This window comes from Meles meles, chromosome 6 (assembly GCF_922984935.1).
Source record: "Meles meles chromosome 6, mMelMel3.1 paternal haplotype, whole genome shotgun sequence".
NCBI lineage: Eukaryota > Metazoa > Chordata > Mammalia > Carnivora > Mustelidae > Meles > Meles meles.
The window spans coordinates 92,358,471-92,375,015 of NC_060071.1; the positions used below are offsets into that span (position 1 = coordinate 92,358,471).

At 39.8% G+C, this 16,545-nt stretch overlaps 1 pseudogene; it reads left to right on the forward strand.

Moving 5' to 3' along the window:
• The first annotated feature begins 2,337 nt into the window (after nt 1-2,337).
• LOC123944161 lies at nt 2,338-3,384 on the forward strand (annotated as a pseudogene).
• The last annotated feature ends 13,161 nt before the right edge of the window (nt 3,385-16,545 follow it).

A 16,545-nucleotide genomic window follows, 5' to 3' on the forward strand; every position in this document is an offset into this window, starting at 1 on the left:
TTTTTGAATCTTGTTCAAACAAACCAACTGTAGAAGGGTTTGGGTTTTTTTTTTTTTTTGCAACAACTGAGAAAAATTATACAGTCTAAGTATTAGAAAATGTTAAGGAATGTTTGTTAAAGGGTTAAATTTGTTGAATGTGATGAGGCCATCTGTTACTATCACCGGAGTTATTTATGGTGAGATTACATGATATTTGGGATTTACTTTAATAGCTAGCCCTCCCCAAAAAAACAGTGTGAATGGGGGAAAGAGGTAATAATAAGATTGCAAAAAGCTGGTCAGAGTTGAAGCTAAATGATGAATATACGAAGCTTCTATATATGAATTCATATGCCTTTGTGTTTGTTTCAAAATTTTCATAAAATTTAAGAGAGAAGCCCTTGCTCAGTTAGAGGGTTCATCTTTTTGGCCTGCCTTCTTTGAGATATGTAAACAGATGACAGGAGGGGACCAAAAGTTGTCTCAGGAGACACCTTTATCCTCATAAACTCTCTAGACACCCTAATGAACATGTGATCTAAATAAAAACTTTGCATCTTATCCAAACATAATCTCAAACAAATCCCCCATCTTCTTCCAAGCAGAGTGCCATTTCCTATATGAAATTTCTAGAACTGCCCTTATCAAATGTGTTCTGAAAGAATTTTTTGTCCTTCTTGTACTCTGCTTATGCCTTCAGCACACATCCCTTCCAATTGGAGGGATATTTATAGGGTCTTTCTGAATTTCTTTTACTTGTTACCTAGAATAGTTAATTAACTTTGCCAAGAAAATAGGGATTTGTTGTTAGCTCCTGACATCGTTTTAAAATTTTGATATGAAACATCTTTTATGGGTCTAATATTATTTGGAGCTTATAATATCAGATGGGCTTTTTAAAAAAAATGTCAAATGACAATTTTGTTAATAAAAAAATGACATCTTCCTCTCTTTACTCATTTGGATGTGTATCAAGAAAGGAGTATGCCTGGGGCGCCTGGGTGGCTCAGTGGGTTAAGCTGCTGCCTTCGGCTCAGGTCATGATCTCGGGGTCCTGGGATCGAGTCCCGCATCGGGCTCTCTGCTCGGCAGGGAGCCTGCTTCTCTCTCTCTCTCTCTGCCTGCCTCTCTGCCTACTTGTGATCTGTGTCTGTCAAATAAATAAATAAAATCTTTAAAAAAAAAAAAAAAAGAAAGGAGTATGCTTTACAGGAGTTCACTTATATGCCTTTTTTTTCCTCCGAAAAATTTGTTTTTAAGCGACACTGTACAAATGAAGGTTTTACAAGCTTTTTACTTATCAAAGCTTTTGTTTTTTTGTGGGGTTTTGGACCTCAAAAAACACTAGGATGGGTGATGAATGAAATGCTTTTCATTTGCACAACAATAAAAATCTAATATTAAATAAGTATTCAAGTTCATCTTCTGCTTTTTGGATTATGTGGTGGTAAGTTTATGTTTCAGCTTGACTGAGCCACAAGTGCCCAGATATTTGTCGAACATTATTCTGGATATGTCTGTGAGGGTATTTTTGGATGAGATTTAACATTTGAATTGGTGGACTGAGTAGAGCAGATTGTGGGTAGCCCTCATCCAATTAGTTGATGACTTGAATAGAACATAAAGGCTGCCCCTCTTGCCTGACTGCTCTCAACTGGGATGTAGGGTTTTTTCCAGCTTTTGAACTTGAACTGAATTATTGGCTTTTGAGTTCACAGCTTGCTGGTTTGGGGACTGAAACAACCCTATTGGGCCTCTTGGATCTCTAACTTACAAACTTGAACTGAAACTACACTATTGGCTCTTTCGATCTCCAGCTTGTCAACTGTCCATCTTGGGACTTTTCATTCAATTTTTTTTTAAGATTTTTATTTATTTATTTGACAGACAGAGATCACAGGTAGGCAGAGAGGCAGGCAGAGAGAGAGGAAGGGAAGCAGGCTCCCTGCTGACCAGAGAGCACGATGTGGGGCTCAATCCCAGGACCCTGGGATCATGACCTGAGCCGAAGGCACAGGCTTTAACCCACTGAGCCACCTGGGCACCCCTCATTCAATTTTTTATAATGTGTGTGTGTATAGATATCCATTCCATTGGTTCTATTTCTCTGGAAAACCCCAGTGATGATTAACCACCTGTTTGGTACCCCTTTGCTTGCTAAGCTGGGGAGCTTAAGAGACCACCACCATATCCATCACAAATTTCTTTTTGATTTCAGGTTGTTTTCCTCAGTGTTTTTCTTGTTTCTGCAAGTTTGAATTTTAACTTCTGACTCATACTTCCAATTGAAAATAAAATTTAAAAATTAGTACACATTTAAAAAATAGCCAAATGAGAGGTGCTGCTAGTCTCTCTGAACTATCCAGCCCCATCCTTGTCGCCTTGGTGACATCCACACTCGCCGCCAACATGACTGAGCAGATGACACTTCATGGCACCCTCAAGGGCCACAACGGCTGGGTGACTCAGATCGCCACGACTCCCCAGTTCCCGGACATGATACTGTCCGCCTCTCGAGATAAGACCATCATCATGTGGAAGCTGACCAGGGATGAGACTAACTATGGCATCCCTCAGCGTGCTCTTCGGGGTCACTCCCACTTTGTCAGTGATGTGGTCATCTCCTCATATGGCCAGTTTGCCCTCTCCGGCTCCTGGGATGGAACCCTTCGTCTCTGGAATCTCACAACGGGTACCACCACACGCAGATTTGTAGGCCATACCAAAGATGTGCTGAGTGTGGCCTTCTCCTCCGACAACCGGCAAATTGTTTCTGGCTCCTGAGATAAAACTATCAAGCTGTGGAATACTCTGGGTGTATGCAAATATGCTGTCCGGGATGAAAGCCATTTGGAGTGGGTATCTTGTGTCCGATTCCCACCCAATAGCAGCAATCCCATTATTGTCTCCTGGCTGGGACAAGCTGGTGAAGGTATGGAACTTGGCGAACTGCAAGCTGAAAACCAATCACATCGGCCACACAGGCTACCTGAACACTGTAACTGTCTCTCCAGATGGATCCCTCTGCGCTTCTGGAGGGAAGGATGGCCAGGCCATGCTGTGGGATCTCAACGAAGGCGAGCACCTCTATACACTTGATGGTGGGGACATCATCAATGCTCTGTGCTTCAGTCCTAACCGATACTGGCTCTGTGCTGCCACGGGCCCCAGCATCAAGATCTGGGACTTGGAAGGCAAGATCATTGTAGATGAACTAAAGCAAGAAGTTATCAGTACAAGCAGCAAGGCAGAGCCACCTCAGTGTACCTCTCTGACCTGGTCTGCTGATGGCCAGACTCTGTTTGCTGGCTACATGGACAACCTGGTGCGTGTGTGGCAGGTGACCATTGGCAACCGTTAGAAATATGGCAGAGCTTTAGGAATAAAACATTGGTTTTCTGATTTAAAAAAAAAAATAGCCAAATGAGAATGGAGGCCAGGACAGTAAAAAAATTCTTCCTTGAGGGATGCCTGGCTGGCTCTGGTAGAGCATGAGACTCTTGGTCTTGGGGTTGTGAGTTTGAGCCCCACATAATTAAAAATAAAATCTTTTTTAAAAATGCTCCTCTGAGGCACAGAGGTGACTCAGTCAGTTAACCTTCTGCCTTCAGCTCAGGTCATGACTTCAGGGTCCTGGGATCTCACCCTGCATTGGGCTTCCTGCTCAGTGGGAAACCTGCTTCTCTCTCTCCCTCTGTTTCTACCCCAGTCTGTGCTCCCTCTCTCTGTCACATAAATAAATAAAATCTTTATTTTTATTTATTTGTCTATTTTTAAAGGAGGGAGAGAGCACACAAGCAGGGGAGCAGCAGACAGAGGAGTACAAGATCATGACGTGAGCCTAAGACAGATACTTAACCAACTGAAACACTCAGATGCCCTGCCACTAGAATATTACACATGTGGCTCACTGTTTATTTCTATAGGACAATGCTGATTTAGAACATTATGTCAGGATCATTCTGTATGTTGGACAAGTGCAAAATTAATTTTTGAGAAGTCTTGGACTGTCCTCAACCTCTCCTTTGTGTTACTTTCAAGGTGGGGCTGGGAGGTGACTTTCTATTTAGTCATTAGACCTCTTGAACTCCTAGCTTTCATAAAACAGTATCAGTCTCACGTCTACTCCGCTGAGTTAAAGTATATGATTCAGCATCTTCAGGCAAGATAGAACAGTCACATTCTACATATTGTCAGGGAACATGACCTCATACAATTGTTTGGTACTTACCTATTTGAACAAAATCGCATTTTAGTGCTTGTTTAAAGAAATCACGTTATTGCTGAAATTACAGAAGCAAAGATTAACATTACAGATCTTTGTATAGGCCTAGCTCAGGATAATAAATGTTTGCACAAAACCATACTACAAGGTTTCTTGTGGTAGAAACTAGCTAGCTAGACACTATCTAGACATCAAGTCTATCTTCCTCCTGTGTACGCATATCTTGCTTTCCTTGGAGTTACCTTGTAGCCATGTGATTAGGTACTGCCCAGTGATAGTGGACAATGGAGATACACTTCCAGGCCTGGCCATAAAAGCCCATGCATTATCATTCACACATTCTTTTTTTTTTTTTTTTTAAAGATTTATTTATTTTTTTGACAGATAGAGATTACAAGTAGGCAGAGAGGCAGGCAGAGAGAGAGAGAGGAGGAAGCAGGCTCCCAGCCAAGCAGAGAGCCCGATGTGGGGCTTGATCCCAGGACCCTGGGATCATGACCTGAGCCGAATGCAGAGGCTTTAACCCGCTGAGCCACCCAGGTGCCCCTCATTCACACATTCTCTATCCCTTTTACATTAATGTCAGAGGGCACATGCTCAAGATGACAAAATCACGAAATGGAAGGGTTCTGGATCCCTGAGGCACCACCTGGAAGAAAGCCACCACATGAAGTTGCATAACTGACTTTGTGAGTAAGAAAGAAGCCATTGCTTTTCTTAGTCAAAGAGATGTTTTATGCTTTATTTGTTACTGTGGCATATCATAGCTTACCCTAACATAGTTCTGTTTAATATTGACTTTTTAAGAGTTAATTCTGGAAATCCCATGGGTAAGTTGATTTCCAGTTACACATAATTTGCAAAGTACATATGCCCATCAACCAGCAGGTGAACAGCTCTTGAAATATAACTAATGCAAAAATTTGGAAATGCCTCATGTGTCCTTGGAGGCTGATGTGACAATTCATAAAGTCATATCAGAAGGGCTTGATAAATTTTGTTATAATTATGTGAAGTTATAGTTTAGTGATCTACTGGGGGATGGGTACTTATAAATTTCAAACTAATACAGTACAGGTGGCACTTCTTTTGTTTCTATTCATGATTTGTGTTTTAGTATTTCCCCAAATAAAAAAGTACTTCTGTTCCTAAGCCTTTCTGTGTAGCCACATTGTTTAAGTATTTCTAAATATTTTGGCAGCTCAAAGAATAAAGGCAAAGCTCCTTTATCCTTTTGGTTTATTTGATGTTATTGTTTTACTTATTTATTTTGTAATCAGTTTTTTTTTTTTTTTTTTTTTTTTTAAGAGAAGTCTGGGCCTTTACTGGCCGAACAGGCTACATGAGAGGGATGAAGCAGGAGGAGTAGTGGCCCTAATGCTGGGCCTGCAGTGCTTCACAAGCTTGTAGGTGTTGAAGAACTTGCCCAGGTAGTGGCCAATCATCTCGGGCTTGATTTCCATCTGGTTGAAGGTCTTGCCATTTTAGATGCCCCCCACATTGCCCACCATCTTGGGGATGATGATCATGTCCTGCAGGAGCACCTCGGGATTATGCCGTGGGGGGTGGAGCTTCCTTTTTGGTCTCTCACAGGGGCTCCAACAGTGAGTGTGGCTTCCCCGACAAACTCCAGTTTCGCTTCTGCTGCTGCTGGGTGCTGTACAGCTGCATCAGCCTCCTAGGACTGTCCAGCAGCTGGTCAAGGACTGCGCTGCTGTAGGTGAACTTGCAGAAGGTGCACTTTGCTGCTCTACTTCCATCCTCTTGTCAGCTCTTGGGAAAGGGGTTAGAAATTTTAATTACAGGTCAAAACCAACATTACTACTAAAGATTTTAAAGTTTATATAGTATTCACACTTGTAACAACCCAATGAGGTTATTCTTTTAAAAATGCTTTATAAACACACAAAACCCCTTTTCTTTTTTAAGATTTATTAATTTGAGAGCGAGAGCACCCCTGCACAAGTGAGGGAAGAGGCAGGAGAGAGAATCTTCAAGAGGACCCCTGGCTGAGCTGGAAGCCAGAACTGGGCTCTGTCCCAGGACCCATGAGATCTTGACCTGGGCCAAAACCAAGAGTCAGATGCTTAACTGACAGCCACCCAGGTGCCCCACAAAACCCTTTTCTGTATTTTTATCACCCAACTATAGTGGGAAATGACATTTTTTTTTAAATTTATTTGACAGAGATCACAAGTAGATAGAGAGACAGGCAGAGAGAGAGAGGGGGAAGCAGGCTCCCTGCTGAGCAGAGAGCCCGATGCGGGACTCGATCCCAGGACCCCGAGATCATGACCTGAGCCGAAGGCAGCGGCTTAACCCACTGAGCCACCCAGGCGCCCGGAAATGACATTTGATTTAGAATCCCAGATTGATGTCAAGGATTGCAAAACTTGACAAAGCCAAAGTTGTACTTTTTTGAAGGGGGAAATGGGATGAGGATAAGAGGAGGAAAAGACCATGAATAATGATAAACAGAAGACATTTGTAGAGTGATTACTTTCCCAAGAGTTCAGAAGGATATCTCTGCACTTTGTCCTGTCCAGCTGAGTCACAGAATCATACGCCTCAGAGCTATACTAGTGATGTCATTGTCTCCCATAGTGTTGTTTCTAATAATGCACATACTTTAAAGTTCAAGAGAACTAATCACAAGGGACTTTAATGTTGAAAGATGCAAAATATCTGCACTGAGGCCTTTAGGTAAGATACCATAGGTATGAGATCTTGATAACAAATTAGGAGTTTTAACAGAGTCGGGGCACCTGGGTTGCTCAACGATTGTGTCTAATTTCAGGTCATGTCATGATCCCAGGGTCCTGGGATCTGGGATCGAGCTCCTGGTCTTGCTCTCTGCTCAGCATGGAGCTTCTCTGCTTCTCTCTCTCCCTGTACCTCTGTGCATACTCTTTCTACCCTCTACCTCTACCTCTGTGCACACTCTTTCTCTCAAATAAATGAATAAAAATCTTGGAGGAAAATAGAAGTTTATTATAACAGAGTCAGGCTTAGTCATAGTATACAGTGGTTGTAATGTGAATTTTTACTTCTGTGGTTATTTGCAGGAAACTTAAATCCCAACCAAATTTCTCTTGCCCCTAAGATTACTACCAAGATGGTTCCTTTTGCCTTCAGTTTACATATGTGCTGAGAAATATAGATTCATTTTAATATAAGCTTAAGAAACATTCTGTTTTTTAAAAAGATTTATTTATTTTTGAGAGAGAGAGAGAGAATGCGGGAGGGGTAGAGGGAGAGAGTCTTCAAGCAGACTTCCAGCTGAGTACCCAGCATGAGGTAGGTCTGGATCCCATGACCCTTCAACTGACTGAACCACCCAGGTGCCCCAAGAAACATGCCTCTTGAAAAGTATTGGCAATTATCTTCCAGGATCTTATAATATGTTCCAAATCCAAATATTAATTACTCACTCTCATTTTTAATAAGGTTAACTAAATTGATACCTATGTCTCTTTGATTAGAGAATACTGCTTAGTCCAGAGGGTAATTTGTGTTAAAAAAAAAAAAAAAAAAAGAAAAGAAAGAAAGAAAAAGAAAAGAGAAAGAAAAAATTATTGAGGGATACCTGGGTCATGATCCCAGGACCCTGGGATAGAGCCCCACAGTGGGCTCCTGCTCAGTGGGAAGCCTGCTTCTCCCTCTCTCACTTCCCCTGCTTGTGTTCCCTCTCTCACTGTCCCTCTCTCTCCCAAATAAATAAATAAAATCTTTAAAAAAAGAAAAAATTATCGCAAACAGTAAAGTTAATACAGTAGTGGAGACCTTTTTTAGAATTTCCTTGAGTGATATCAAGATCTGCAGTGTTGGGCACCTGGGTGGCTCAGTGGGTTAAAGCCTCTGCCTTCGGCTCAGGTCATGATCCCAGCGTCCTGGGATCGAACCCCACATCGGGCTCTCTGCTCAGCAGGGAGCCTGCTTCCCTTTTTCTCTCTCTCTCTCTCTCTGCCTACTTGTGATCTCTGTCTGTCAAATAAATAAAAATAAAATCTTAAAAAAAAAAAAAGATCTGCATTGGTGAAGTGAGCAAGGACATGATTAACATGCTTTAAAAATTTACAACTAGAGGGGCTCCTGAGAGGCTCAGTTGATTAGGTTAAGTGTTGGACTCTTGATTTTGGCTCAGGTCATGATCTCTGAGCAGTCTGCTAGGATTCTTTTTCTCTCCCTCTGCCCTTCCCCCATACTGTACCCTTTCCTGCTCTTTCTCTCTAAAATAAATAAGTCTTTGAGAAAAATTTATAAGTAGGAAGGAAATTTGTCATTCCTAAACTGACTATAACACTAACAATATTCAGATATTTCCAGAAGCTTCCAAAATAGTATGGCTTTTGAAGATAAATTCCCAATATCTATCATCACATTGTGGGAGACAAATAAACAAAACATAATATCCCACATGACCCAGGAAAAAAATCATGAGTTGTCAGTTTAGACTCACTAGCTGGGATGACATCATGCCACATTTTCTGGGGTCTCAACTAGCAACCTTGTCCCACAAAAACTTTGTGAGTCAGTAAAAATCTTACTGATTTGATGTCAAGTCAAATATTTTTTGGTGGAGAAAATGTATACTTAAGATGGTGGTTGTGTGAAATCTTGCTTTAATGAAAAATGTAGACTCATATACATCATAAATGGTAGTGTTTAAAAATATTGTGTTCTGAGGAAATAAAAAATAATCTCCTAAGGTGGTAATAATACAAAATGTTTGGGACCTTTGTTATTGGATTGTCTTCTATGAAGCTATGGTGAACTCAAGTCATAGTTACTCCTGCGGCTAAAAGGCTGGGTGTATTTAGTAGTATAATTAGAATGAATTTAGTGCATCAGTTTTGGTTTATGTACAAAGCCTTGGAAAACATCCTCTCAAATGATTTCTTTTTTTTTTTAATATACCTTTTTAAAAAAAAGATTTTATTTATTTATTTGACAGAGAGAGATCATAAGTAGGCAGAGAGAGAGAGGGAAGCAGGCTCGCTGCTGAGCAGAGAGCCCGATGCGGGACTTGATCCCAGGACCCAGAGATCATGACCTGAACTAAAGGCAGCGGCTTAACCCACTGAGCCACCCAGGCATCCCTCAAATCATTTCTTAATGTCCTCATCATTAACTGTGCATTGTTAATAGAGTTTGCTGAATTAAAATGGTACCATATGCATTTTCCTGAGGTTAGCCAGATGGTATACTTTTGTTGTTTTTTTAAACTAAATAGTAGGCGAGTGTGTGGTAAATCATTGAGTGTTTCCCATAGATACAGGCTGAGGAGAAGAAAAAACATGTGTGCTTGAACTAGGACAAGCCTGCTGGGTCCATTCTCTCTCTTAATCCTTTCTGCTCTGTGAGGCTGCCTATGGAGGAGAGGCCAGTATTTACAGCCCAGAGCACCTACCTCACTTCATTCAGCCCTTACCTAAGCCCTTCCTAACCTTCCAGTTATTTCTTTCTTCCTTTTTCATTGCCATTTTCCACCACCACTTCATTAGGAATAAAGCTTATTTGGAGGACAGTTATATAAAAGGAGACAAAATTGCCTGTCAGTGTATTGGGACAAGAATGGGTCATGAAAATTATTTATTTGAGAAACAACATCTTAAAAACTAGTTATTATGTTTCCAGATATATTTTTTTAAATTTTTGAAAAGATTTTATTTATTTATTGGACAGAGAGAGAGACAGTGAGAGAGGAAATACAAGCAAGGGGAGTGAGCAGAGGGAGAAGCAGGCTTCCCGCCAAGCAGAGAGCCTGATGCGGAGCTCAATCCCAGGACCCTGGAGTCATGACCTGAGCTGAAGGCAGCTGCTTAATGACTGAGCCACTGAGGTACTCCTCCAAATGTATTTTAATTAAATTTGATGAGTGTTATAATTGATTTTTATTTTGCATTTCTTTTTGTACACAGTATCATATTTGTGTGATTTATCTAATCCTTGTGATTTACCTAATGAAAAAAGTCACAAAAGATACATTTATTTGTTTAAGCACCTTCAACTTTGAACTAGTAGAAAGACTCAAAGGTAACCTTTATTGGGATTTTGTCTTCCAACAGTCAAAAGATATATTTATTTTGCTTTCAGTAATCATATATTTTAAGTATCTTTCTATTCTGCTAAAGAATTAGGGGTTATGGACATTGGGGAGGGTATATGCTATGGTGAGTGCTGTGAATTGTGTAAGACTGATGATTCACAGACCTGTATCCCTGAAGCAAATAATACATTATATGTTATTTAAAAAAAGAATTAATAAGCTTCATGAAGAGAATTGGCAAAATTAAGAATTCTCCACATAGTTCAGATAAAATAAGTTTTTGGCTTAAATGTTAACTTAAAATGACTTTGAACTGTTCTGTATGGTACAGTGGTAGTGGATACACAACTATGCATTTGTCAAAAGGAACTCTATGCTACATAGAGTTAATGAAGTCTATGCTACAAAGAGTTAATTTTACTGTATGCAAATTAAAAAAAAATCAACTTGAGGGTGCCTGGGTGGCTCAGTTGGTTAAGCGGCTCCCTTAGGCTCAGGTCATGATCCCAGGGTCCTGGGATCAAGTCCCACATTGGGCTCCCCATTTAGTGGACAGTCTTCTTTTCCCTCTCCTTCTACCCCTTCCCCCCAACTCATTCTCCCTTTCACCCTGCCTCACAAATAAATACAATCCTTAAAAAAAAAATCAGCTTGAATGGCAAGGGAACCCAAGATGGAATGTAGGCTATGACAAATAAATCTAGCTGTATTACAAATGAATGACATAGGATGTCTGGGTGGCTCAGTCAGGTAAGCTTCTGCCTTCAGCTCAGGTCATGATCCTAGGGTCCTGGGATGAAGTCCCACATCAGGCTCTCTGCTCAGTGGGGAGTCTGCTTCTCCCTCTCCCTTTGCTCCCCAGCCCCCCAAATAAACAAAGTCTTAAAAACAAAACCAAAAACAAATGAATGAATGACATAACTGCACTGAAGGGGATGGGGAGGAAAGAAGCTGACCTAAATGGCTTTATAAAAAGTTGTTTTGATTAGCTACTGTAGGGCTAAAGACAAAAAGTATTATACATAAACATCTAAGTCTGATTGGTAAATTTGTTTATCAGAGTCTGGGTTATCAATCTGAAACTATTTTATATGTATGCTAGGGTTGAACAAATACGTTACTTACTGTTGAGTTCTTTGATAGTCATCCCCCCAGGAGATGGAGTTAGATTCCCCTCTCTTAAAAGTGGGCTGTACTTAGTAACTCCTGTCAAATGAACAGAATACAGAAAAGGAAAAACAATTACTTTACACTGGAGACACCTGACGACTCTTAACCAAGTAATCAAAATTAATAGTATGAGTAATTAGACATACTGATATTATGTATACCCATCGATAGGCTGTGATAAGGGTACACCACTCTGATATTCTTCCCACAGACTCTACAACTTCAGTCTAATCAAGAGGAAGCATCAGATAAATCCAAATTGAGGGACATTAAAAAGCATCAAAATATATGAAAAGCAAGGAAAGAGTAAGAGACTATCACAGGTTGTCCCAGAAGATTGAGGGGAAATGATAACTAAATATAATGTAGTATCCTGGATTTGATTTTTGAATGGAAAAAGGACATTAGTCAGAGAACTAGGAATAGCATAGTAAAATCTGTAGTTTAATTAATGTACTGTACTAATGTTAATTTATTATGTTTGATCACTGTACTATGCTTATATAAGGGTACTTAAGGTGCTGACATTGGGGGAGCCTGGGTCAAGGATATAGAGGAATTCTATATTTACAACTTTTCTGAAGATTTAAAATTGTTTCAAAATAAGTAAGCCTTTTAAAAAAGATTGCATTTATTTGTTTGTGAGAGGGAGAGAGCAGCACAAGCAGGTAGAGGGGCAGAGGGAGACAGAGAAGCAGACTCCTGGATGAGCAGGGAGCCCAATGTGGGGCTTGATCCCAGGACCCTGAGATCATGACCTGAGCTGAAGGCATATGCTTAGCATTTTGAAAAAAGGCTTATGAAAAATTTCTCAAAACCATCAAATTTTAATTTTTTCTGGAAATAATTTGCATTGCTTTACTTTCATTTACTTAACATGTCCTAAACCAAAGTCATGATCTTCCTCCACCTCTCTTACAATCCTGCTCCTCTCCTGTGCTCCTGTCTCAGTTAGTGGTGCCACCATATTCCCTCTCAGTTGTCCAACTAGGAAACATCGTCATCCTTGACACTTCCTTCTCCCTTGCTTCACAACAAATTAATCACCAATCCCTAATCATGAATCCTGAATATCTCTTTTATATTCTAGAAATGAGTTGTCTTGTTTGTCTTGGCTTCTGGGGCAAGGCCATTGTCTATCTGCTTTATTTCCCAGTGTGTCCCACATGCCTCATACAGTATCTGGTACTTTGTAGACACTCAAAAGCTATCATTAAAGAAAAGAATGAATGCACATTTTCTTTTATGTTACTATTTAATGGTATTTTCATATCCCAATCCCTTCTATCCAACATAGTGGGATGCATCCCTACCCCTTCTTTATTTATTTGTTTTCAATCTGTGGTCATCAAGTTTTAGAAATCCAATGTGGTCTCATTAACAGAAGTTTCACCAAGTCCCATTTGGTGTTCTGATTGCAGTCGTCAGTGATGTTTCAGAGAATGATGTGATATGTGAGCTGGAAGGACTTGTGGAGGAGGTCCTTAAGCACAAGTCTCTCATTTTATGAGCACAGACTTTGAAGCTCCAAGAGGCTAAGTATTTTGCCGGATCCTAGCACGAGTCCATTGACAGAGGGCATTTTTTTTCCTATGTCCCAGGGAACCTGGAAGAAAGAGAAGAGAACAAAATAAAACAAGGAGAATGATAGTAGTAGATCCATTATTCTATACATCTTTTAAAGAAGTAGATAAAATAAATAAGCAAAAAGAAATTATCTGTTCATTTCCATGCAGAAATTTTATTCTATATACTCTTTTTAAAATATAGTTATCTGGGGGAGGTGTAAACATTAAGTTACTGATATTTTTGTGAGTTAATTTTTTCCTTAAAGAAGCTTGGGGGCATCAAGTACTTAGGGACATGGACACCAAAAGAGGCAAGAAGGAAAGGTATATAAATGGGGACAGGATGGCAGCAGACAGTGAAGGAGGATGATTTTGGAAGGGATGGCATAAGAGTATGTAAAATTGACCCATATTTGTTCTTAAAAAACATTAAGCTTTTGATGACTAGAAATTAATCAGAATACTAAATATGTCTGTACTATTACTCATTCACTTATTTATATAGCAACCTGTCAAGCATTACCTACAATGTTCGGAAATCCAAAGGTTTTCTAAAACTTTGCTTGCTGAATATTAACACTGCTGCTACTAATACCTATGCAATGACAAAGATATATATGAGATCCAATTCCTTTTGTCAGATTTTTAAAAGAAAATGTAATCAAAAGGATTACCTGACTTTCTTTTTGAAATGAGAGAAAGAGAGTAATTGAGCAGCACAGCTGAAGATAAAATTTCATTTAGTCACGAGGCATAAAGAATCTTGCTCTTGAAAGTAAATCAACTCATTGATTCATTCATGAATGTATTTTTTGTTCATTTAGTAAAAAGTTATTGAGTCATCTATTTATTTATTAAGTGATTTAGCCTAAGATACTAGAGGAATAAGTAGAAGTTAGCAAAGGAAAAAAAAGTGATTATAAATTATTATAAATTATAATGATTATTATATGATAAAAACACAAATAATGTTATTCGCTTTCTTAAAACCTCCTATGGCTTCCCATAGCACTTACGATAAAACTTACACTTATATCCACAGCCCAAAGTCCCTGCATGATTGGACCTCTATTTCTCCTACCTCATCTCCTACTACCACTCTCCACCTGCCTTTTTGTTGTCTTTTTTTTTTTAAGATTTTATTTATTTATTTGACAGAGAGAGACACAGTGAGAGCGGGAACACAAGCAGAGGGAGTGGGAGAGGGAGAAGCAGGCTCCCCACAGAGCAGGGAGCCCAATGTGGGCTCGATCCCAGAGCGCTGGGATCAGGACCTGAGCCAAAGGCAGATACATAACAACGGAGCCACCCAGGAGCCCCTGCTTTTCTGTTTCTTGATTGTATTGCAATTTATTCTCCACCTTAAAGACTTGTCTCTTACATAATGGAATGCATTTGATATGCCTCCTTCATTTTTTTCCCTTAAATCTTTGGTAATCAAGCTTCAGACAATGTGAAATATGACCTCCTCCCTAATTCTTCTCTCTGTACAGAATGTTCTGCTTTCCTATTCCCCTACCTTAAGTCAAATATCACTCTCCAAAGGTGACTTGCCTGACAACTTTATCTAAGTAGACACTTTTCTCCATAATTACTTATCACTATCTGCAGTTATCTTGTTCATTTATTTGTTTGCTTGTTCTTGTCTGCCTTCCTTCATTAGCATGCAAGGTCCAAGAGATCAAGGACTTTGTCCTGTTCACTTGTATATCTCCAATCTCTAGAAGAGTGTCTGATACATCTGGGCACTAAATAATATCCACTCTAAAAGATGAGATTTGTATGTGAAATATTAAGCTCACTGGTACAAAATTGGTGCTCAACAAATACTAAATTCCTTTCCTATGCATAGATGAGACTAATCAATTCAATTCCCTGATCAACACATACCTCATACTTATCATCTTGGATGTTGAGAATGTTGTATACTATTACTCAAAAACATATAGTAAAGGAATAATGACCATGTGTGGGATATTCTCTTTTTGCTCCTCGCTATCCATTCCTCAGTCCACTGCTCCAAAGGGGTTTCCTTATTCTCTGGCATCTGGCTGGGTTTGGTCAATGGAAGTTACCATTGGGAGTTCAGAAAGTCGAAGAGTGAGGTTTTTCTAACTGAGTTCCTGTTGGGCAGGCCTTGCCTATAGTTCTCTTCAGGTAGTGCTCCTTGTTCTTTCATGCCTGGGGATGTTACATCTATTGTTGTTTTCCCTGAACCCTCTCCACACATGGCAAATAGTCCTTCCAGAAAATTTCCTCAAGCACAGAGTTGTGCCATCCCTCAAAATGAACACTCATCTCTTTCCTGTTAGGACTCTAAAGCAGGCAGAATAAGAAAAAGCGGGCAGAATTAAAACATGGCCTTCAGCAACGCAAAAGCGACAAAGGTACAATGAACCATGGAGTGACAAGCCCAAATCATGGCCCCAAATGTATGTTTTGCCATATCCCTATTTTGTGTCTTTGGATCACTAGTGTCTGTGGCTGGGTCCTCTAGAGGTAGATGATGAGAAAATTTGGGGCTCAAAGGATCACCACTTGTGAAAGGAAGGGGGAGAAGACTGAATTAAGTAAAGGACAAAGTCAAACCACAGTGGAGGCTCTACAAACTTCCCAAGAGGGAGCTTTGGAGTGAGGAATGCCTGTCAATGTCCCACATAAGGCTCAAGTGACGCCACCTTTGTACTCCCTTGTCATTTTACCCACTAGATCACACAGGAAGGGGTGTCTGCCAGAGGCTACCTGCTACCAGTACTCCCTGCAGCTGAGTAGAAGGTCTAACCTTAAAGAGGGAATATAGGGGACCATCTCTATGTCTTCCACAACAGTTTGAATCTTAATCTTTCTTGGGCTTTATCTCTCACTGTCTACCATTGGAATTATTTCCAAAGGCTTTGTTCTAGTACCCCTGCCTAGTAAAAACCTTCCTGGCTTAATTAGTTCAGCTTATCCCATGTACTTCTGATCAAATTTCTCTGTCTTATAAATTTCCAGAGTAACAGGCAGCTAGTTCAAAGAAATATGTACCCACTTTAGGAAATCTGACATACTGAGAGACAAGATGCTACTATATAGTATCAGAAATAACACTCAAGCAGTAGAAGTACAGCATTCATGATTATATCTTCATACTGTCATGGAAAAGGTTGCTCTGTGATATTATCTCTAAGATACTGAACATGTATGTCTTTGATGATCCATTCTTTAGCTTTATGCAGTAAGTACTCTTACTTCCTGTATGGGATCTAAAGAATGCGTAGTTCTTCCAAATCAGTATTCCTGACTGAGTGTTACTATGAAAATCTTCCTCCACAGCAGTATATTTTAATACTGACACAACACTTGACCTGCAAAATATATCGGCAATTAGATAATATCTAATTATTTGCATTATTTATATGCATTGCTAGCTTAATAGGACTGCCTTTATAGTGAAATTGGTTTCTTTAAACCAAATGTTCCTATCCCTTTCATGTACCACCTCTTCATCTGGGTCTATTAGAGAAGGTTAACATTATGCTACTACATTTCAGATATCTTGTTAAATTATA